The 25,123-nt window shown below is 43.3% G+C and overlaps 1 protein-coding gene across 3 annotated transcripts in view; it reads left to right on the plus strand.

Moving 5' to 3' along the window:
- Positions 1 to 25,123, plus strand: part of LOC138566853 (leucine-rich repeat and fibronectin type III domain-containing protein 1-like protein) — a 3,353,432-nt gene that overhangs the window by 1,411,693 nt on the left and 1,916,616 nt on the right. The gene's annotated exons all lie outside the window — the stretch shown is intronic.

Genomic DNA, 25,123 nt, shown 5'->3' on the forward strand with positions numbered 1-25,123 from the left:
CTCTGTCCAGGCAAGGTATAGGCATTGTAGGGCAGTATCAGGGAGCATGTTTAAAAACAGACAGCTTGCGATCCCTACGAACAAATACGTAGCATGTACAGAGTAATCTCAAAGTGGAACGTTTCAAACCACATAGACATCTAGAAGAGCCCCTAATTGAGGTTGAAATAGTAGTCGCATACAGAAACAGGACCCGGAAGAATGTATAGTGTGTGCCAGACGCAGATCAGATCATATCCTCCTGGCCCCAACCTGGAAGTAGGAACCATGTGACTCCAGCTAAGCCAGTACATGCAAAAACCTGCCTTTGCACCTCCCTAAACAGGCAACTCACAACCACAGAGCTACGGCAGACTTCCTCACACAACAGATGCACCCCTGGCACAATTGCCAACATGCTGGTATGATAATTATTATTCATAGTTACAATAGGGCTCAGCATCAGGGAAACACGCCACAGCCTAAACGCAACGTGCTATTTAGATTGGACAGCACATCATGCTCTGGAACGCCAGGGCACGGGAGGGGAATTACAAAGAAGTCATTAGAAACGGTCGGTTCCCGCCTTTTTAACTCTTGAATGTGCAGTAAAAAAGGTTAACATATCTGCAAAGAAGCAAAAAAATGAATAACAAATGAAGCTGAATGTGACAAGTGATGAGGTCGAATGGCTCTGACGATTAAGTAGTGAATCCAGAGTGAAAGGTTACGCTCATAGGTTAAACAGGACATCCCCGAAGCCAGTCACAAGCCTGTGCTGGGTCCTGTGTGATCCTCACGCCTTCAGATAGATGCATTTGCAAAGATGCAGGTTTTATGAGGGAGACCTTGATTCCACGCTCTCTTGCCAGACGATTAGCCTCACCAAAGGCTCTCCTCTTAGCCGCCACATCCTTTGGGAAGTCAAGGTATAGTTGAACCACATTTCCACGCCAGGTCAGCGATCCCATGCGCCTTGACCTCTGAAGGATGCCTTCCTTGACTTTAGTCTTGATACAAGTAATAATGATTTGTCTTGGCCTGCCGGTGTCTATCCTACCAGCCCTAAGTGCCAAATCTATATTGCTTTTTTGCAGCTCACCATCAGACAAGCAGTCGTTAAGTACTTGGAAAGTAAGATCAACCAGGTTGACATCCGCCATTTCAGGTATCCCCAGAAGGCGTGGGTTGTTATTTCTGGCCCATATATCAAAATATTCCTCAAGTGTATCCTGGACATCACATCCTTCAGGTCATTGTATTCTCTACAACAACCAGAGGCTTCCCCCTCCAAATTTGAGGTTTTCACCTCTACCTCCATTACCAGTCTGTCCAAGGTATGGACCTTACCAGACAGGTCACAAAGAGTAGCATTTACATCCACCACATCACTGGCAACTTGTTTCAGGAGGGCAAAAACATCAGAGGTGCTGGGTGCATCACCACTGGCATCCAAGTTTTGCAGGATCTGTTTGGGTTTTTTGGAGGAATGTTACTCTGGGGTTTCAATCTTCATTTTGCCGGACATTGTAGTATGTTTCAAGAGGTTCCAATGGGTCAGCCGGGGTGGTGGGCAGGAGCTGCCTGCTCAAGCTGTTGCTGCTCCTGTGGACATTCCAGAATCTCACTACAGAGAATGCTTATCATCCCAGCCGACCACCTGTTATGGGGAGGAGGAGAAAATGCCAGAATGCCATGGAGTGAAAGAATCATCCTGCTGGCCAAGCTTCAAGTTATGTGGAAGGAGGAAGAGTACATTTTCCGAGGCCCTTGACAGGTTAAGGAACTTTGCAATATGATTCCAAAGAAAGCTATGGCAGAATAGGACAATGGCAGAGGGGAGGACATCAGGTTTTACTAATTGTACATATAATGTTGTTTGTTTCTGCTTTCCTCAATGCAGTACTGTTGCGATAGTGGTTGAATGTTTTTAGCTTGTCTGGTAATGGAGATCCTCTCTTGGCGTGGCACTTGACTTAAGTACTCAAACAAGCGACCACAATAATGAATAATGATCCATGTAGGTTGCCCACAGTATGCCAAAGGTATTTAAGCTCAGGTGGGCAAAAGGTGTAGACAATTACTTTTGTTTGTTTTCATGTTTGGAGAGTTGTTGGCCTAAGGCTTATGGGGGAATGGTGCTGGGTGACAGATATGGAGGTCAGCTCGCTACTGCAGTGCAAATGGGTGGTAACCAAAGCCATGGATACAGTGAGTTGGCAATGACTCTAGCAATATAGTACTGTTTTGCTAAATGGCTTGTACCCTGCCCTAATACACTTGCCTGTACGTTGCCTGACTTGAAGCTCTGTTAACTAGTGCCTAGAAGCCTGTGGGCTTTATGAGTTGCTATAAATACAAAAATAAATAATACAATAAATAAATAAAGCAATGTATGGGGGCTTTGTGTAGCATGTAAGGGGTGAATGAGAAAGGAATCTAAACATCAGTGACAGAATTATTGATGGGCAGAGGCAAATATCAGAGCAAGGAACGAGTCGTACAGGAGAAGAAATGTGTTACAGAATCAAGCTCTTTTGTTGGAAAACACAGGCGATTTTGCCTGCTTTTGCTGACTGGGCAGAACTAGTAAGGGTATACACGGTACAGCAAATCTGATTTGAAGGTGAAGTAAACAGGAATGTTTTTCATCACAGAAATATATTGAAGTAAAATGTGGGAAAATAAAGAGGTTATGAATGGTGTTTGTGCAGGAGGATCTTTTATCGAATTTGGAGGCCAGGTTAGCTGGAGATTTCAGAGGTCAAGAACAAAGAACAGGATCTTGGAAGGAGATGGTAGCTGTGAAAAGGGGCAAGGACCTGGCATACATTGTTATGGTCATTTAAGAAAAGAATATGATGCTGGGGGCAACGGATGTCCGTGATTTCACCGAATCCACTTCACCTAAAGGTGAAATATAAAATATATATATATATATTTTGTTTCATGCGGGGAGAGCCCCTCTCTACTTCCTCCCACCTTATCCTATCCCCTTACCCCACACCATCTATTTTTATTAAATGTACCTACTTACTTAACCAATTAGAAAAATAATTGAATATTTCTGAGTAGGTGAAATGGGAGTCAGTGAAATCTACGGTATCGGGGCAACTGTTAATAGGCTGATGGTGGGTTTAGAAGCAAGAGATGTGCAAAGAAAACTGCATGGATTCACAGAGGGATGCTGTTTTAAGGGAAGAGCAGTCTTTTTTGATTTCACTTATTCATCTTCAAGCAGCAAACTTTCACCTGTCGAAGACGACCAGCAGTGAGTTTGCCATTCATACTTGGACTAAAGAGTAAACTTCTCAGTCCGGGAAAAAACTATTAGGTACAGGGGAAGGCACCATGTATGCCAAGTGCCCATGAATATTTGAAACAAAATTGCATCTTGTAGTAATTGCATAGCTTATATTAAGTTACACTTCATTCCATGCCTTGGTTACAGCAGTTCATCTACCTGACTGGGCAAACCCCAACCCCTCAGAAACGGCAGCTAAGGGCAATCGTGAATTTCAATTCCCAAAGGAAGAAGAAATTCAAAGGTCCCTTTCACGTGAAAAACTTAAACACTGACACAAAAATGGCTTTGCATTTGTTTTTGCAAGCTAAAACAAGACATGAGAAAAATGTCCCCTTGCCAACATAAATATATCAGGGAAAAGACATGGGGCCTCATTACGACCCTGGCGGAATGGGTTTAACGACGCTGGTAATGGTGCCGGCGCCGTTAAACCCATTCCGCCCTATTACGAAGTTCCCTCGCGGGACCCGCTCTGGACGTCTGGTCATACCCCATTCAGGGTACCTAGACACGAGTTTGGAGTCAGCCATGCCCTTTATTAAGGGCATGGCTGCCTCCAAACTCGTAATGAGGCCTATGGTGTGTGTGCTGGCAAAAAGTAAGGTAGATCATACTTAACATGCACAATACCGAGAAAACATTTGAAAAGAAAACCCTACTTGGTTGCCATGAAAGGTTCCTGAAGGCCTATTGAGGCAGAGTATGCAGGTGTCTTTCTGCAAGGGAAATCCAGAGAAGGCTAAAACAAAAATGCAATCCAAGTGCAGATTGGAAAAGCACATAACATTACTGGCTGAGAAAAGAATCCTGCATTTTCACTGAAACTGCCACCCATCAAAAGGTGGTGCACTGTGACAATTCAGACTCACTTCTCAGCAGGAAGACAAACAGCAGATAATTAGAAGTGTATTTTATTAATGACTGAAAGAAACAGCCCTGTAGTTTCAGCAAAAAAGCAAAGTGGACCGTGAAAAGACACCATATGTCAAGGAATCAAGGCTGATGTTAGAACATGCTATATGTGAGTGCATTTCAGCCGAGAACAAAAGGTGGGGATCTGAACAACCCGCTAAGAGGTGTTGAAAACAGACTTACCCTAGACCTTCTGTCTCTGAGGGCATTTCGGAGCAGGATAAATGCTCTGGTTGCTGTATGAACAAAGTAGGGGGAGGTGTGAACAGAGGGGGTATAATTAAGGCTGAACACTGGATAAAAATAGAACAGGGAAACAAAAGCTTTTTAGATAAGAAGATAGGATGCCAGATCCCTGCAGTCGGGATCTCTGTCTAGCAAATGCATTCCCCATTTACGATCTGCACCCTACACTTCAAACAACAAAGAGACTCACCAAGCAGGCTGGCCCAGAGAGACAAATGACCTGCAGGGAGAGAACCTCATATTTGCACTTATGAAGATACCCCTTGTTTAAATGGACTGTCACAATTGTGACTTTTACAAATAAACTACAAATCACACTGTATACATGTATGTTTTATTTTTTAGATAATTTGAAGGCAATTTTGGTGATATACAATTCCTCCATCTGAGACTTAGGGAATTGTAATGGCAAGCTAACATGTGTTCCTGGCTGTTTTTAACATATCCCGAATGTGAGAGTTGGCATGCTAGTGGAGGGTAAAATTAGCAATATGTATAATAAATTACGTGTTCTAACTGTTATGCTTTTTTGTAAAAATGGCAGAAAATTGACAAGGAGCTGTGAGACATGATGCGGACCCATCTGTTGTTTTATAAAATTCCTCCTGATTAGCTGAATCAGAATATATATATATATATATATATATATATATATATATATATATATATATATATATATATATATATATATATATATATGTGCCCTATGTCTGCTTCAGACTGCTAAACCAATCCTTAGAGATGGACAGGAGTAGGGAGGAGAGAGATGGGTAACTGATGAATCCTATTTGCTAGAGCTCTTGCAGGGTACTCCACAAGATTGTAAACTTGATGGTGTCATCACTGCTATATTAAGTGAATGCACTATGAGGGGACTGAGCTGATGGATGACATTTACCATCGGGGAGAGCTGCTAAAAAATACCATCTGTCACCTGCCAAGAAACTACAAAAGGATACCTTGCAGATATTTCCTCTGAGAGGAGCTGTCTATTTCTGGGAAGGCCTAAAAGCTGACTGGGTTCTAGGGTAGAGAGCTGGCGGCCATCCTTGAGAGTGGAGTGACCATACCCCTGCCCTATCCTTCCATGACATGCAACTGGCTTTCCTGTCTTTAAACAGAGGTTTTCTATGTAAGTAGAATTAAACCATGGGAGACCAAAAGGTGAGGGAATCTGCTTGCCTTAAATCCTTTCCCTTTATAGTGGGGTGCGGGGGAAAAACTGTGCAGATCCTTAGACTATTTAACTATAAATATGAATTTAATTAATTCCCCTTGGCAGTACACCATGGGTGAATTTCGTTAAAATTCTAAATTAACAAAGCACATTCACAGTGTGTGTTGAAAACTAGAGACTGTAATTTAATTGGGTGATCATATTTATCCTGTTGACCCCAACTTCTTGAGGAAGAGAGGAGTCTTTGTCCCTAAACTAAAATAATCCCTAAAACTGCTGGCTTACCCAACACATGCCTTTAAGTGGAGGGGGGTCTGAAATCATAAATTCTCAGATCATTCCAATTTTTGCTACACAGCTTCCCCAACAGAGGCCGTTCTGTGGAGGGGGTTTGAAACCCCAAATTTCACAAATCATCCCCGTTTTTACCATCCAGCTTCCCTAACACAGACCTTTCAGTGATGGGGGGGTCTTAAAAAACTGCTAGATCACTGTGTGTGCATTTTAAACCAAAAGTGTGGGTGAAATTAAAATTGCCAAATGAATTTGTACCTATCTATAAAACCAATTGTTCGCCTTTTAAGCGTACAGGAAAATCAAAGTAGCACAGCATTACACATGTAAATGACTTTTGTTCATTGAGCAGTTTCATCATATCTCAAAGTGTAATCTGTAAAAAAAAAAGCAATATATTGTAATGTGTGTGATTTATTTGTGTAAAAAAGAAGTTAATTGTGAGCCACAAAGAAGGTGGCGTGTGTACGTTATTGTGATTTCTATTACTTCTACTTAATTTAAATAAATACAAATGTATTTCCTGTTCACCACCCTCATTCTTGGCTCATTCGTAGCCAGGGGGACGGATCGCAGGGTTATAAGATGAATTGGAGATAGGGCTGAATAAGAGAACTAGCATTAACCATGCATTGTGTGACACTTAGCTTGGGGAGGGAAGGAACTCCTTGTGTTGAGGGTGGGCTCTCAATAAACCGCTACAGGTGAAATAGTGACATTTCAGATATTTCAGTGAGTAGTGGGAGAGAAATGAGATGTCAAAGTGTTTGTGAGCCACAAGGGCCTATTGAAAGTGAATGAGAAGACCCTTGTAGAGTATTAACACAGATTCCTGTCTATTTGCAAATCAGGAGGAGCACTGTCCTTACCACTGTGTAAATATAAAATGAGAGTCCAAAAAGATGTTGATAGGAGCAGGGCAGTAGGTACAACATCATTTTCCTAAAATCCTGGCAGAGCCGGAAGTGATATCATACATTCGTTGATCCCCTGATGACACCAGTGGAAGTGCCACCATATGAATTTAAATCCAGATTACTTCAGATCAACGGACATTGACAGCCCTGATAAAATGGCAGGAGGTGGATCATAGGCATCCTACAATAAGAATTAAACTGAGAAATAGTTTCAAATTCATACAGAAATAGATAAAAGGCAGTCCCTGAGGGCCCCTGAATAATGTTTCAGTCCTCACCGGTCATCAGGTGACAGACAAAACTCCTATGACTCCTGTGCAGTAGGTTTTGGAGGCCTAGGAAATGTCTCATCTTAAAGCTTAGTGTCATTGAAGCAGGACATTTTAACTTGTCACCTGACTTCTGTAAAAGCTGTGCTGGCTTCAAATTAATGCCAGACCGAGGATTAGGATAACCTACTGAACTTCTGCGTCACATACGTCTCTCTGGACTCCAAAAAACGTATCTCCGAGTATTTTGTGTGGAACACCTGTCCTTGTGTTTTTGGAACTGCCACCAGATTGCATTGATTCTCTACTGTCGATTGTGAATTGTGTCTGAGGGAGGGGAGGCGAGAGATTGTGGAGTCCACAACAGAGTGTACACTTAAATGTGCATGTGCCCCTCCTCTGACCTCCAGTACCCTCTGCACTTGAATCGGATGCTGCTGTGTGATGGGATAGTGCATAGGTCAGTAATTCAAATAGCAAACTGTCTCCAGCTTGAATGTTAAATTGGATTTCTCCTGTGAAAGGGTGTAATGGTCTCTGTTGTCTTATCACTAAGGGTCTCTGTCTGGTCCTCCCATGAAAAATCTATTCTATAATATTTTCAGGATATCCAAACAAAGCATATGTGAATATAGTTAACTGACAGGGGAGTTATTTACGTAGGCAGTGGTTATCCTCGCTGGTGTGTTGTGTACATCACTAGGACTGCTCTTTCATTTACACTAGTTTCTAGTTTTGGCTAGGGAGTCCAGGTTGTGTGCCGCTATGCACATTTCTGCAAACCTCCCAATCTGAAGGCAAGTCTTTGCTACGTTCAACATACATGAATATGTCACTTCAGTGAAAATGTGGTGTCTGCTTCTCTTATTGTCTGTTCTGGCTGACATAATTTCTAGTCTGTCAGCCTATACTGACATATCATTGCACAGATAATATTTAGACAGGCGTGTCACCTTCTGTCTCTCAAACTGCAATACCTTTCAAAGGCTGGGTATCATTTCGCTTTGTAATGGAAATCCCTTTCAAGGATAACACGTTTTTAAATCATTTGGCCTTGTATTGTATATTTGTCTAGCCCATTTAATTTACATTTGGCTATGTTTTATGTTTTGATGTCTGCCAGTCTAAGAAAAGATCTGTCAATAAAACTAGCACAAGTGCTACACTGACCAGGATATGGTTTTTAGTTTCCTGGAATGTGTTATCGGTTGATAAAATCTGTTATAGAAATATAGCATATATATATGATTGCACTTGATATACATACAACACTTGTTTGTTTTATGTGTTGTTTACATTTTGCGAAGTTTTGCACCTGCTTGTTTGCACAAGCTTTCAGGAGCTTTTATTGCACCCTTCTTCTTTTAGATAAGATGGTTTTATTAGATATTTGAATGATACATTGTTTGTTTTATGATCATTGGGCCTCATTACGAGGTAGGAGGTAGCCCTGGTGCTATTAGTACAATACTACCCCCTTACTGCATACCGGGTCTGGGTACTCGGAATGGGTACCTACTGGGTCCTTCCAACCTTGGAGGACCCGGTAACTCCCCATTTGAGAACCATTCCCCATTTCCATTTGAGCCCCAATAGGGCTCAATGGGAATGGGAAAGTAGCTAATAACGGTACCGCAATTTGCGGTACCATTATCAGCTCTGAAGTCCCTTAGCGGGTCCCGTCCTTAACACCTGGTCAGACCAGGCGTTAAAGAATGGACCCGCTAAGGGACCTCGGAATATGGAGGTAAGGGATTAATGGCACCGGCACCCTTACCGGTGCCGGTAATCCCGTACCTCGTACCTCTTAATGAGGCCCATTGTTTGCTCTTTGCACAGATGGGCACGTGCATTGTTACACTAGATACATGTTATGCATATAGGTGCGTCATGGTTAATGTTTACATCTAGCTCGGATTTCCACTTGCATATTTGTAGCAGACTTTGGGGAGTTTCTATCTGGACTCTTACATTAGGCATGATGGTTATGTGGGCTCCCCATTCCCTATTTTTTCGTTCCTTTTTCATGTTATATACATGTTTTATTGCTGTATCTGATATTCACATTGTATCAACAACAAGCATTGTATCTTCTGGTTTTTACTGTTGCTTCATAATGACTCCTGTGTTCGACATGCAAACATCATATTGGTAGTGAACTTGCACCTTATGGAAAATAATAGGTTAGGTCCGCCCTCACACCTTTTTATCATGATATGTTGGATGGTATTTTGTACTTTACATACTTATTGTTATATCACAGATCTATGCAGTTCTGGGATTGTATCCAGGGTGTTCTGTCTTGACATTGCCTTTTCCTGCCACTGTACTTGTGTCTCCTTGTATACTCATGCAAGTAGTGAAGTGAAATTGGGTTGGGGAATTGGCAGTTGTCTATCCAACGTCCTATTGTACGTTTATCTATTAAATTCAAGGCACTTGCTTCTTTTTGCTTCTTTTTGCTATCAACAAATGTACGAATGTTGGAACTTGACAGCTATGCCTGTCCGCAAATTCAACATAGGGGACGCTTCCTAGAATATGACGCACCTCATGCTTTTCGCCATATAATCAGCAGGGTTTGCCCGATGTCTGCAGAGCCCACGTCGCCCCCTGTACCAATCTGAGGCCCGTCCGCAAAGCAAACAGGGAAGTGAGTCCACTGACAGAATCCAGATATCACACATTTTGTTTACCCTACTTTTTGGTCATTTTAAAAATAACCACTAGATGGATTTACACCAAATTTACAAAAGCCCGCTTTTGGGATCAAGCCACCGCTGCTGCCACAAATTTTGTGAAAATCCTTCCAACGGTTTGGACTGTAGGCGTGAGCACTTTTCTTTCCTTGAGTCTATGGGAAAAACCACACATTTTGGGACCCCTCCTATATTTTTGCCCCCCACCTTGACGATACCTCACCAAACTTTGCAGAATCGATCTGACGGGGCCATATACTTTTTTTGGAAAGTTTGGTAAGGGTTCGTCCGCCTGGGGGTGGGAGTGAAGTTATGAGCCAAAATGTGCTCTTCCTATGGATTGAGAAACTTAACCATAACTACTGCGATGTTACCGCATGCCCTGTAATATATAAAATTAGTGATATATGGGTTTCGATCCAAGGACTCATTTCCCTGTGCACTCCGCGGACGGTCCTCAGATTGTTCAGGTGAATGGCGTGATGTCCGCAGACATCGGACGCTCCCGCTGATTGGATGGTGAAAAGCGTGCGGTGCATCAATTTTTTCTAAATGCCCGCGATGTTGGCTTCATGGACTGTGCCCGTAGTCCACGAACATTGAACTAAAAACATATTAAGAAACACACCATTTCACTTGTCAAACTAATAAAACAATCTCTGGAGAGGTGAGGTTTGATGAGGATGGGATGGGATATTGCCTTGAAAAGCCCAAAAAACAGGTGGCTTTTCAACTCTGATGCCCACAAACAGTCAGGGTGTCCGGGGCAATCCTGTGATGGTTGCGAACATCTGAGGTGTTCAGGGGCATGTATGAATATTTCTGCCTTACAGGGTTGGTGAAAAGCAGTTTTTGGATGGCTTATAACTTTGGCGCCACTCAATGAAACTGCATGAAATGTTGGTATTTCATTCTATACCTGACTCTGAATAGTTCTGCAAAGTGTGGTGCTGTTTTGTCAAGAGGGAAACAAATTTGAGGGGGGTCCCAAAATATTTTGAAGGCTTATAATTGTTGGGCCATTTGTCGAATCTGCCCAAAAGTTTGCAGATTGATTGTCGACCTCGATATGGGTATTTTTGCAAAGTGTGGTGGGATTTTGTGAAGTGGGGGCAAAATTAGAGGGGGGTCTCATCATTTTTAGATGGCTTGTAAAGTTCTTGCTATTTGACAGATTTAGACAAATGTTTTCAGAAATATTATAGACCCAACCTTGAATTTTTGTGTAAAGTCTGAATGGATTGTCAAGTTGGGGCTAAATTATATGAATATTGTATGTACGTATATTCTAAAACATTTGAAAAAATAAATCATGGGCAGATTTGCAGCAAATGCGTGTAAGGAGCATTGGCAAGGACCTGAAAGTATGGTTTTGCAAATGTGTCTGTGTTTTTTTTTTGGAAAAGTGTCATAATGTAGCAACAAGAAATAGTGATATACCTTTGGTGACTGAGGTATAGCCTTTGGTCTTGGGCAGTGGCCAGATTGTCCGGGCCATGTCCCGGACAATCTGGCTACTGGCCATGACCACGGAGGGACCAGCAATGGGGTTAACGTGGAGATGGCCACCTATGGGGTAAAGATTTTCAAAATCTGGATAGGTTTGAATGGGAAAAAAATATCTGCTCGTGGGCACAGGCTGAAGTGCTGGATTGATTTCATTGTAGCAATTATGTACAAGGAGTTCAGCAAGAACTCGAAAGCATGGTTTTGCAAACATGTCCTGTGTTTTATTTTTTTCAAAAGTGTAAAATGTAAGTACACAACACCGTGATATGACAGTGGTGTCTGGGCAATGGGCTTGGACGTCAGCGAGGATTAATGTGATCTGTAATTTGCTTATTGGGGCATGTGGCATGGCCGAAGGGTAGGTTTGAATGGGAAAAAATATTCTGCTTGCGATTACAGCCTGAACTGGTGGACTAGATTACAACAAACATGTGCGACAAGCATTAGTAAGGACTTGAAAGCATGTTTTTGGAAATATATCTTGTGTTCTATTTTTAGAAAGTGTAAGAATGTAAGTAGAAACACTAGTGATATACATTTGGTGTTTGGGTAGTGGGCCTGGCTCTCAGCAAATGCAAATTTGTACTAAGATTTGCTTATTGGGGAATGCAGCATGGCCGAAGCCTATGCCCAACAGATTTGGAGACTGGCCATGGCTGCAATTCATGACCACTGGCCATTGGTTACTTTATAAGGGTATAGTGGACACTGAGCTAGGATGCAGGGCAAGTGCAGTGAATAATAGGGGTGGTTTGTTGGGCTGGGTTCAAGGTGGAGCCTTATGCTGTAGGCAATTGAATGACAAATTCCATCCCCAGCATGCGCTGCTGATGACGAAAGACATAAGTATGTGTTGCAAAAAAGATATTTCTTAAAGGAGGTGTATAGTTCTTTAATATATATGAAAAGAGGAATTATTAATAACTTATATACAGTAATGTAACACCATGAAACATTTTCACTTATAAAAACCCATTACATTGACAGAAGAAACTTTGTTAAAGGGATGTTCGGTTTAAGATGCATCCCACCTTTGGGACTCCTCTCCTCCAGTAGTTAGCTAGTGGCATCCCACCTTGGCATCCAAAATGCAGATGCAAAAGATGCGTAGACAATGGTTAAGTGGTAGTTGGTGTGTGGAAGCTCAATAAGGTCATAGAGTAATATGCACCGTTTTTGGAAATGATTGGTGGATGGATGTGTGACTGTTTGAAAGCATGCATTGAGGGTGTGTTACAAATATACAATTAAAAAGGGTAGAGGGGCTGCCCTGTGCGATGGTGTGCATGTGCCATCCAGATATTTTAATGATCCATGGCCTGCAAAGGGGACTGTGGAGACCGTGGATAGTTTTAAAGGTCCATTGATCATGGTCCTTATTGTATGCTAGAGGAAAGTGTTTGGGACAGAAAATTGTTTCTGTCCTTGTATATTTTTCTCTAGTATACAATTGTCCATTAGCACACTCGGTGGGGTAGCCAGCCAACCAGGTGGCTAGGAACGCAGGCTTGAAATGCTGGTACAAATCTGTGTTCCAAGCAGCCTGGCAGCCAGCTCTCCCTGCTACCATCTCCCCCCATCCTCCAGCCCATTTTTTATTTTTATTTTCACCCCCACAACTCCTACTTACAGTTTTTTTGGCGCCGGCGGGTACCCGCGCCGCATTCGCTCCTTCTCTTTGCCTCCCGAAGGCCAGCATGGAAAGGGAAGCCCTGCCTTCCCTTTCCAGGGTGGCCATCTTGGAAAAGGATTTTCTTTTCTACAGTGGGATGCTGTAGAAATCCTTTTTTTAGCACCCCAGGGTTACCGCTTTGGCAAACCGGGGTGCAAATGGACTTCCTCCCCTGTTGCAGGGGCTGGAACAGGGATAATGGCTTGGAGCCCTCCTTATCCGCCCTTGCTTCAATTGGGCCGATAACTTGGGATGCCGGGCCGTTATCCCCCATTCCAGCCTCTGTAACGTGGGATGAACGGCACATTATTTCCATTAGCATAGCCAAAATGCTAATGGAATGGAAATGTTGGAGAATCTTATTGAGTCTATCTACTTTATTGAGAAATGTAAAGTAGATGGAGTCTATAAGATTATTTCTTTTAGTTCTGTTTTTTTAACTGTGAAAGGTGATTCCTAAAAACCTTTTTTTCTTCTTTTTTTGCAGGAGAGGTCAGAAAGTAAGGTGGGGAGGGAAATGAGGGAAGAGGCACTACTTACTAATATGGAGGGGCAGGTGGACAGTGGAAGATGTCGCGCGTGTGTTACATCTAAGGTAGGGGGCAGTGTTTCTCATGCTCCTTGATTACATCTTCAAAAGCACTTCAAAATTACTCCCCTCGGCAGAGTGTTGTGTTGCACTATATACAGAGTGCTGTTATTTTCGAAAGCTATGGATTAACAGCCTCTTTTATTGCTTGCAATGTAGCTGTTGGGATTTTGTGTCCTAGAATGCACTGTGATGATTTTGCTCCGACTTCACAGCTCACCAAAATGGCATTCCACGATTTTGGAAGCTGCAGGAGCCAAAAGGGGGATGTCTAAATGAGGTCAGGGTCTCATCTCCTGCCCCTCTGAGACCTGGTTTCACCTGTTTGGCCGGGGGCAGGAATTCTGCTGTGGATACCACCCGGCAACCCCAGCTGCCCATGGTCTTGCCTTCTGGAGGTACAGTTCCCTCTCCACACTGCAGTCACCTCTCAAGTAACAGGGCCAGTGTTTGGGCAGTTTTCCACTCCTCCAGGTTTCACTGGGTCTCTGCAGGTTGATTAGCCTTTCTCCTGCTTCCCGGCACCTTCCAGCATCCCTGACTCGCTCAAAGTATGCCTTTGTTTTCCACCTTTTATACTTCCTGGAAGAGGTAATTAGGTTCAGGTGTGGATAGTTGTGAAGGGAGGCCTGACTCTCCCTGGCCTCATTACTGGGACAGTCTGCTATCAAAAGGAAGGAGTCTGTTTTCTGTGTCTGTGTGTTCTGTCGGAAATCATTATCCTCCCAATCCCTCTCTTCCTCATCTCAGTGTTTACTTGAAAAGGTGGGGGCGTTGGAAAGTCAATAAATATTGCACATTAGGATGGGGAAGAGGTTTGAAAGGAAAGGGGATACTGTGTCTCACCATCGGGTGCCCCTACCCTTATTCCCGAGGACCCCCTCATCCAGGTGATCCTCCCGCACTGGTCCGCCCCCAGGAACTGGATCCAACAGCAATGGTCATGTCCTGGCCGCCTGTATGACAAATCCCCATGGTTTCTCACATACCCTTCCCAACTGTCTGTGTCCTTCAGATAGAATGCACAGATCTGTTCAGGTGGTGTCCATGATTTCTGTTGGTCCCTCTTTTTGTTTTGCAGATCTATTTTGTTCAGAGGGCAATGTCTTGTTTCACGGCCAACTTTCCTACAGGATAAACAGGGTTTTATCTTAGAACTGAGGAGCATTGGATTTCCCCCCTCAGAGTCGGAGCCCTCAGAGAAGTTGGCGACATAATCATCCTTACCTGGTTCTTCCTAGACCACATTCCCTAGATGGTACCCATCCTAATAAATCAGGGGGATCCGTTTATGGGGAGGATGGCATCTCTTTACTTTCCTGGGAACCTCCTACCTCTGATCTGACAACAATGAACTTGGTGGACACCCTCAAGGTTTGGGGCTGTTCCAGGATAGGATGTTTACCACTCTCCTCAAGCTTTACTTCACCACCGAGACTAGACGGGGGGTTTCCATTAAGGTAAACAATCTGGGAGACCACTCTCTGAGAGTTCCTGATTCTCCATCCCCAGAGGAAAAAGAATCCTCTTGCTTTTCAAAAGTCTAGACCTGGTTAGTTGGACACCAGAGACAAGGGCGTTCACAGTCCCCAATTGCGAGCCCCAAAAATGTTGTTCTTTCGAGCTTCACTAGAACAGGGAGAGAATAGCCATGTAGAGTGTCTATTTCTAATATTGATTATCCAGGGCATGTACTGTTCTGTGTGTTCCCATGACCATCTACCTGGTCTACTAGAGCCAGAGGCACAGACACAGATTCCTCTGAGGAATTACTCTTGAGGTCTTCCCCTTGTTCCAAAGCGATCCCTCACCCGGGGAGATATCTACATGTTGTTCAACATGTTTTTGTGGGTGAGGTTTTACTGTGGCTGTCTCTATTGTTTCTCTCTTTTTCTCCCAAAGGTCTAGTTGGGACAGAGCTTCACAAGAATGTTCATACACCAGTAGTGCCATCAGTTTGCCCCTCTCAACCTGTTTCATGTTGCATGATAAATTCAATAGGGTCCCCTCGTTTCACCTAGAGGCATAAAATACATGATGGAGTGGGTTGGTATTTCCGCCTTAAGCTCCAGGAAAATAATTATTTTATCCCTTTTTGAAATTCTAAAAAAATGTGAGGAAAGAAATGTGATAAGGATTGCTTTCTACATGTTTCCTAATGGGAAGGAGGGCTTGTTTGGTTGGAGGAACAAACTGGATTCCCATTCTTTGACCCATGTTCTTAAAGGGTTCTTGCAAATTTTCCATAGACTTCATCCCAGGGATGTGATTATAGCTACTTTCAAACCCATGGATGTTTGAGACATTTTTGAGGAAACTACTGGTAATTTGTTTTCTCTCTTGGGCTCCTATCAGGGCATTAGAATGTAAAGGTTGTGTAATCTGGTGAGGTCCCCAAATAGTATCAATTGGGTCACATCCTACTTCTGACACCATATATAAGGAAGGCATGGTATCAAAATAAGACAGACGCACGTGACCACAGTTCAAGTGTGTTTATTGAACTTTTGTAAGGATGAGGAAAACGCCTAATCTAAACCTAACTCTAAGATGGGAGCAAGCTTCTACCAACAAATAATAATAACGCTGTCCTTGGGGTGTCGTGTCAAAGAAAGATGGCCTATACAAAAAAAAATAATAAACAGCACGTGGGGCGACAATGATGTATATAACAAAAGAGTGTTTAGCAAAATGAAAAGTCCAAAAGGGTTTTGGTGGTTCCGGACTGCTGAACTGAAATGCTCCCTTCCCTCTATTGCATCACGGGACGAGACGGGACTAATGGTAAGACCGAGAGCACCCCGTTAAATCTGTAGGCACCAGAAAGCAATCTGTTCCAAGCTGGCAGGGCTTGAAGAACAGTGTCCTTCACAATGGTGAGTTCTAATCTTCTTGCTTTTTTCTGGGACCCCTACGTTGGGTTCACCCTTGTCTTTATAGCACTGTTCATTTCAATCAATCTTTATCACAAGACAGGATTCCCTTTCCCTTGCTTATACTTGGCATCCACAGTTCACTCAACTTTAAACACATGCAGGATTTACTTTCCCTTGCTTTCGTTTGGCATCCCTCCATAGAGTTCACTTTTTCCCATTTTAACTCAATTCCTAACACTTGTCAAAGAACTTAAATTGTACGAGAGATGTGTCTTCCGCCCTGTATGACTACTTTGACTCTTACTCCCGCCTCCTCTCCTGAGGCTTTCTGGTATTTGCAGTTTTGGATACTTTAGTTTCACAATATTTCCTCAGGTTAGCTTCATACCTTGATTCTCATTCCTCAAAGACTTTTGACTGTACGAGGGATACTTATTTACTCATGTCTTTTCCCTCGTATGACCACTTTGACTGATCGTCCCCTCTTGCAAGGCTTCTCACCACATGCGCAACCCCTGCATCCTTCATCAAGGTTCAGCTTACAATGTCTCTTACTCACGGTTCCACGAAACTCAGTGAGTACTTCGAACGCTTATCGCATCATACATTCATGCAAGCAGACTTCTCTTCTCACTCACTGACAGCGTCTGGTATTCTGTATCAAATTCTATTTGTTCGTCAAGGTTTTCTGTCAGGCGCGGATCACCTCCTTTCAAGCTCCATCATTGTATGCGAAGGAGGTGCTGCCATGAACTTCTACATTTGCCTCACTTGTCGTGCCTTTTTAGGGTCTCCCTCTACCGGGTTCGGGCCCCTCTCCTCAAGATCTACTCTTCACAGAGAAGACTTCCTTACACCGGGCTATAGCCTCCTCTCCTCAAGTCATGGTTTTCAATGATAGGGTTTTGGGTTCCCAGTCCCAGAATGCACTGCAATAATTTCTCTCCCACTTCACAGCTCGCCAAAATGGCATTCCATGATTTTAGCAGCTGCAGGGGCCAAAAGGGGGATGTCTAAATGATGTCCTCATCTCCTGGTCCTCAGAAAACTGGGTTTGCCTGCCTGGCCCAAGGGAGGAGCTCTGCTGTGGGTACCGCCAGGCAACCACAGCTGCACTCTGGGAAGCAGAAATCCCTGTGTCAGTTTCCCTTGTGTGTGGTCTCCCCTGTAGTAGGCCGCTTTCAAGGGAAAGTATGATGGAGGCAGAGATGCCAGCAGGGATGTTTGCGCTGTGTTTCATGCGTAGCACTCTGGGATGCAGAAATCCCTGTGTCAGTTTCCCTTGTGTGTGGTCTTCCCTGTAGCAGCCCGCTTGCAAGGGAAAGTATGATGCAGGCAGGGATGTATGCATATTTAGCCCTGGATGGAAAGGCTCATTCTCTGCCTGTCCTTCATTTGTATTTACATTTCTACGTTTGAAACCAAGGGTGGGTGTAATAGATTACTTTGCAGTGTCGGGCTTGATGCAGTGTAAAGATGCAGCCTTGACATTTGAGCCACAGCATTTTACCACCAGGACCTACTGTACCTATTGCTAATGTTTTGAATCCATTGAAAATCACAAGGCCACTCCACAGTAGACGTGCTGAGAGTGCAAGAGGCTCCCTCTTTTCAAAAGTTCAAAACCCCGAGCAAGCTGACATTTTCTAAATGATGCAGCATACTCTTTCAAGCTCATGGAATTGTGTGTGCTTGAAAAGCAAGACTTTTCGAGTCTTTCTGGCACTTGTGCTAGACGATGGAACAACAGCAGTGGGCGGGGGTGGCAGGGGGGGGCTGCTTCAATAGGGCCGCTACCACTGCTTTGGCATATAGGTTTCTGGGCTCGAGGTGGATACTGTAGGAGGTGGAACGTCATTGAACAGTATCGTTATTTTCTTCATTGATATGTGCTTGTGTTAACTGCAGCTGCTTCAGAGCACTGAGACGGTTAGGGGAACAAAATACATGTAAACAAATGAAGAGGTGAGAGTAGGTGAGTATGTTAACAAACCTCTGAAATGACAAAATCCTCAGGAGAGTCGTCAGCAAGCGTTGGTAACACATTAGTATGTGAACCCCTAGTTAGCCATTGAGGGACCAGTCAAAAGTGTCTTTCTTTCTTTCTTTCTTTCTTTCTTTCTTTCTTTCTTTCTTTCTTTCTTTCTTTCTTTCTTTCTTTCTTTCTTTCTTTCTTTCTTTCTTTCTTTCTTTCTTTCTTTCTTTCTTTCTGCCCCCCTTCCTTCTTCTCCCCCACTCCCCCATCTATGCAATTCCCAACATTGCCCTCGGACATAAGAAGTGATGTGCAGGTATGCTGGGCCTTAGATATCGTGGCATAGGTACGTGTACTAGACCATCAAACCACATTTGGCAAAACAAAGGAAAAGGGGGAAATGAACATTCAGGAACAATGCCCACAGGAGCTTGCATCTTTAGAAAAGAATGACTCCTGGGCCTGGATACTTAACGCCCTGAGTGGTACATCATCAGGGCAGGCTGGCTATATGTACCCGCCGGATTGGACCATGACATAATGATGTGCCACATCAATTAGAACATAATGCATTCTTAGAACAATTGGCAACTCTTGCCATTGCCTGGTTACGGGAGACCAGGCTCACAGTGGACGCTGCAGTGATTGACTCGTGTATTATAGCCAAGAAAGCCCCTCCCCCCCTAGTAGAGTTGGGCAAGTGAACATTGTTCTCATGAACGCAATGCCTTACAATTTAAATGGTATTGCACTGAAATATCAACACATGATAAGAGCATCTTGGTCATTCATTGATATTCCACATATTGGCAGTATTATTTTTTATTTCATAAATATCCATATGCCCACAGGGAAGGTTGGGGGGTCACACGCTTTGCATTATTCTGTATTTGCATTTTAAGAATCTATATAAAAATCACCTGGATGGTATCCTGTGGGCATTATAATCCTGGTTTGCGATTGTAATGCCAGTATATTGCAGGAGCTGTGTTATGCTATGAATGCAGGCATCGGGCCGTAAAAGGGAAAACGGTCACCACAGGCCAACTCTACGTTAAGACAAGAGCCTAAAGTAGCCTCCTGAAAAACAAGAAAAGGGCATTTTATAGAGGGTAAGGGAAGCGCCACGAAAATGTTCTGGGCACTTGTTGCCAAGGGTTTTAATGAAGATGACGAGGACGATGTTGGGCTAATCCCCTCTGACGCTTGGATATCCCACTTTCAGGGGCTGATCCTTGAAGCAAGGACCTTTGTGTCAGCAAATTCTCCAAAGGGAAGCAAGGATCTAAATGTTATGAAATTATCTGGAAGGAAATCGCCACCCAAAAAAGGAAAAAGCCGCTAGACAGCCTATGATCGGAGGTGTTTATTTGGCTACAAGAGTGGTGGCTACCAGTCTTAAGCCGTGTTTTTAATTCAATTGTGCAGGCCCATTCCCTCCTGCCCTCTTGGGAAAAAAGCCTCATTATCCCTCTTTTTAAAAAGGGGTCCGTGTCAGATCTGCATTGCTACCGCCCGATCGCGCTGCTCCGCGCCTCAAACAAAATCTTCGCTCTGTGCCTGCATACTTGACAACGTGACCCGTTCCAATCTGTAGGTGCTTATCCAGTCCTGTTTGATTCCTTGCATTCTGGGACTTGAAGTCTGAGTTTTATAAAGGGAAAAGTTCAACTACAAGTCCCAGAATGCACAGACAAAAACCAGGACTGGAAAAGATTGAAATGGGTCATGTTGGCAAGTGTGTGCCTGGCAGCAAGTTTGGAAGAATGGGCCTTCGAAAACCATATCCTACCGGGCATCCAGGCTGGTTTCCGAAAAGGCTTTTCTACCATAGATCAATGTTTTCTTTTGAATTCCATAGTAGAAAAATATACAAAAAGGAGAAGTAGCCATATTTGTACTGCTTTTGGGGATTTGGCAAAAGATTTTGACACAATAAACCAAAATCTGCTATGGAACAAGCTTTGTAGGATTGGGGTCCCAGCAGTCTCCAATCAATACAATAATTATATGAGCTGCAGTTATGTCCTCTAGGGGCTTTGTCTATTCAAGGGAGTTCAACACAAATAAGGTCAATTTTTATTCTCATAATTTGCATGTGATTTTAACCCACGTAAGAGCACACGAAAATGGCACTGCCCCTTTAAATGGAAGCTATTTTTGCTCCTTGCTCTATGCCGATGATGCAGTCCTAATGGACCTTACACCTGGAGGGCTGCCGCAGCGTCTGAGGTATGCCTGCTCACAGTTTAATGACCATCGGTTGAAGCTAAACCTCGCCAAAACAGAGATTTGGGGTTTTGGCAAGGGAAAGGTGGATGCAAGTTAGTTTCTCAATTATGAAAGAATAGGGTTAGCAACTGACTACAAACATCTGACCTTCTCTGACAAAGGAGGTTGGCAGAGACATATAAGTTTGTCAGCAAAGCAAATTGCTATTGGCCTTAGAGGGTTGCTTTGTTTTTATCACCTAAACAGAGGGAACGACTGTCCAAATGTATCCTTATGTTAGAGGCTAAGATAAAGACTGCTGTCTTTTACGGCACTGAGATTTGGGGAGCTCCTGCTTGAGGGTGTTTAGAGATAATGCAAAGCCGTTTCTTGAGCAAGATCTTGTGGCTTCCCCCCCCAACCCCCCCTTGGCAGCTCAGGGGACCCACTGGGGCACGGATTGGGAACCCCTAGCATAACTTCAAAGGCCCAGAGGAGGGTTTTGGAGTTTTTTTCTAAAGATCCATCTCAGTCCCTCAGTAAATCCAAATCTGGGCAAAGCAGCTGGGGAGTTAATTAATGTTCCTATTAAGGACTAGTAGTATCCTAGTGCGATAGCCCTGATGAGAAGCTGGGGTTCAGGGTATGTGGGATGTAGCTGCACTAAGCATACTTTCACCAGCTCATTGTAAGACCTCCTTAAGCAAAGGGCTGCAGATGTAGAGTTTTGCACCATGCAGGACAGCATTAGATCAATTCTACTCTTCCATTTGCAAACAACCAAGGCCTCTACCCTTTATAAACGAAATAAAATCCTGAGAGTGCCGCAGAATCCTATTAATGGTCATATTAAATGTCCTCGCTCTGAGATCAAGGATGTGCTACTTAGGTCTAGGGAAGGCATGCCCTTGCTGCCTGGGTAGGGAAGAAGACCTAATGCATTTGTTTTGTTGATTTGTAGATTTCTTTATAGGTTTTAGGAAATTTTGGCTTAGGCTGCCTTTGAACCAAAACAGTATTAGGACTTGTTTGGATGCCATGTCACTGTTTATGGCATACAGCAAGGAAGACTTCTTATATCATGTTCTCAATTACGTAAGGGGTGCACTATTAACATAGATATAATATAGATGCCAAATTGTCTTTTATCCAGTTCCATACATGTAGGAATTTGTTTTTATATGATGTTTTTAATTGGGTAAGAGTCATTCTTAGAGGGATCCTTCCGGAAATTGAGATGTTATTTGTAATTCTGATGCAAAAATGGTTTTAAATGCAGTGATGTTGGTTTTTAGCTTTATTGCTTATAATTAACAGCTGTGTTTTGATTTCCGCTCTCTATATATTTTATATGTGTTAATGCAGGGGTGTTGCTAGGTCTGGAAAGGATCCGGGGCTACGCAAAGGTCGGGACTCCTGACTAGCTAGCCTTTTGGTTGTAGCCCCTCACCTTTTATCCGGGGCTACAACCGAAAGACCCTGTGCTATAGCCCCCTCAGCCCCACCCACCTAGCAACGCCTCTGTGTTAATGGATCTCAGATCTGAATACATTTCTTTGACTTGACGTGTTATGTTAAATTACTTGGAATTATAACACATACCTGTGCCATGTGCATGCTCTCCAGGCGATCTGGAGGATTTAAAAGAGAGGGGGATGGGTTATGTTAGTGGGGCGAGAGGGAACATGCAAGATAGAGATTTCATGCTGTGTTGCTGTGTGCATTCGGAAGTACCTCTGTGCAGGTCTTTGTTTAGGCAGTATGTGTGGAGTGCATAGAGGCACTTGTGCTCAGATGGGGCCCGTGTGTGCCCATAGCATTAGGGTGTATTGGCAGGGGACATTGCATGTATATTTGTTTTAGAGGTGTAGAGTTGTGTTTTTTTTATGTTTGAAGGGAAGGTGTTTAGATTGCTTGTGCAAACTATATCTCAATGATGAAATATCTATGAATGTCTTCTGGTATTTAGATTGGCCATGTTGGTTAAATATAGCAGGTAATGGCATGGGTTGTCTTTCAGCAGATTTCTGCTACACTGCTATGTGTGTTTTTTGTTTATTGTGGTGGTCGCTTCTGATCAGCTGGCTGTCTACACATATCCTCAGTCTAATAATATAGCTTAGATTCCGGATTTTATAATTGTACCCATAAACACATTGGAATAAATCATGTCCATAACTGTAAGTCAGCATACTCTCCTAATGGCAACCTCTTGCAGACCAGGTCGAGTAATGGGGTACACTATGCTAAAAACTGAACAACCGGCTGATCTGGAGCACATTCACTCCTGCTTCACATCCATTTTCTTCCCCAACTGTGAGACCGGCATTGCCGCTCTTTGGGCAGACTGGTGTTCATGTTGTTGGCTTGCCCTCTGAAAGATCCCTCCCTGCTCCTCAGTCTTGTGAGGTAGGCCTTCTGTGGGATAAAGCACTGTACAAGCAAGCAGGTGTTTTATAACTTATGGTGAAAGCATAGTAACATAATATAAGATATATCATAAAACACAGGGGTGCCACACTGGGGTGCCAGGCTGTCACTGCATACAGAGGGACAGAAAGCTGGCCCTTCTCCCCCTACCCACCCTGTCTGACACATCCAACTCCAGCTTTTACATAGTTTAATGAACAATGCCTGCAATGGGAGTACTTATTACTATACTTTGATTGCCTACTACCAGTAAGGCGCCACTTTGTCTCAAAGTGAAGTCTAGCATGACAGGATATGGAACACATACTTAAAAAATAACTTGTTAGTCATTAAAGTGCCAGGCTTTTCCATTTTTATTATACTAATTTGCCCACTCCATTCCATTACCTTCTGTTACCAGCAACCTTCATCTTTATCCAAAGTCTACACTTCACTCTTAGCTCAGGTTTGATAATCATAAATGCCTGGGGAAATGAGCCATCAAACTTCCAGGATTGCTTAAGCACAATATCAAGACCCTAATTCACCCAACTTCATATTCTCCAAATCTGCCATAGAAATACAACCCAATTTACACAACACATTTGGGCACTTATGAATCCTCCCATTTGCAGTAGTATGGTCCACCCAACAGAACTGACATGCATCCATGCTATCACTGCATGCCTCCCTTTCCCATTCTCTTGTATTCCCCTTGTTTATTTTCTTTCCTCCACGAGACTAAGGTCTGGATTCCCCTAGTGGGGGCACAGTACAACACTCCACTGGCACGTCTAGGCACTGAAACTACTATGATGGTGAAACGGAATAGTGTATAAGCGAATATAAAAACATACTGACATAACAGAACATTTCAAGAAATTCTGGTCTGGGCATATTGTGTTGCAAAAGGTTCATACACTAAATCTTCTGACTACCAAGTAAACGGTGTCAACATAGTATAATGTCTTTGTTTTATGCACTCTGCTATTAAACCTGGGTGAATTGTACTTCTGCAACATAGTCAGTTATGGCAACAATATTGGCGCATATGCAGAGAATGACTCTATAGGATATATTGCAACCTGAATACAGTTCTGATGTGAGACTGACTTCCCAGGTTCTATATACGCGAGGGTTTTGGAAAAGAAGGGGTTGTTGTCATTTCTAGGATCTTGTTGTCTGTCTTTGACTTACATGATTAAGTCAAATCACTAGGCTTGTCCACTTTCCTCTCCTACCCATGATGTTTCCCACGCCATGTAAAGACCTCATTCAAGAGAGAAGGTTGATTTATAAATTAACAGCACCTTTGGAAGGGGGGCATTACAGGTCTGGTAATGTCCCGGGGCAATAGTTACAACTTTAACGTAGTTCCAGGGGCATTATCAGACCAGTAATGCCCCCTCCCATGAGGGTACTATTGCTATTAATACCCCAGCACATTGTACCGGGGTACTAATAGTGTCTTTTATCGAGTTGCAAAATGGTATGAAAGCCATTTCTCAACTCGAGAAAAAAAAATGAAAAAAATGACCACCATGGATTGGGGAGAAGGGACTACACAGAGTCCCTTCTCCCTTTCCATGGTGGCCATTAAAAAGATATTAAAAAAAGATAAACATGAAAATGGCCATCATGGATCGGGTGAAGGGCTACACACCGTCTCTTCTCACTTTCCGTGGCGGCCAGACGAACAATGGAAACAAACTTGGAGGGACGCGGCGCTCAGAGTGCCCGTATCAGGTAGGTCTTTGTCACACTGCTAGGGACCCAGCAAGGGCCAATTCGATAGTTTGTAACAATCTCATTGGCCCTCGCCGGGTACCAATATGTTTTCCTAGCTTTTACTTTCTTGTTATCAGTGTGATTACCCTCCCATCCTTGATTATCTGTTCTGTGTACAAGACGCCCAGCACTTTAGCTTAGAACAAAGACATCATTAGAGCAAAAAGTATACGCCTGCTTTTCCAGCGATGTTTTTCAACAAATGTCCATTGTGTTTTTAAATGCAGCAACTCCAACCTTTTCCCTCTCATTAGAAATGTCTTACATTTACATTTAGTTTCTATGTCGCATCTC

The sequence above is a fragment of the Ambystoma mexicanum genome, chromosome 2p (genome assembly GCF_040938575.1).
Source record: "Ambystoma mexicanum isolate Mex_15411 chromosome 2p, UKY_AmexF1_1, whole genome shotgun sequence".
NCBI classification, from domain to species: Eukaryota; Metazoa; Chordata; class Amphibia; order Caudata; family Ambystomatidae; genus Ambystoma; species Ambystoma mexicanum.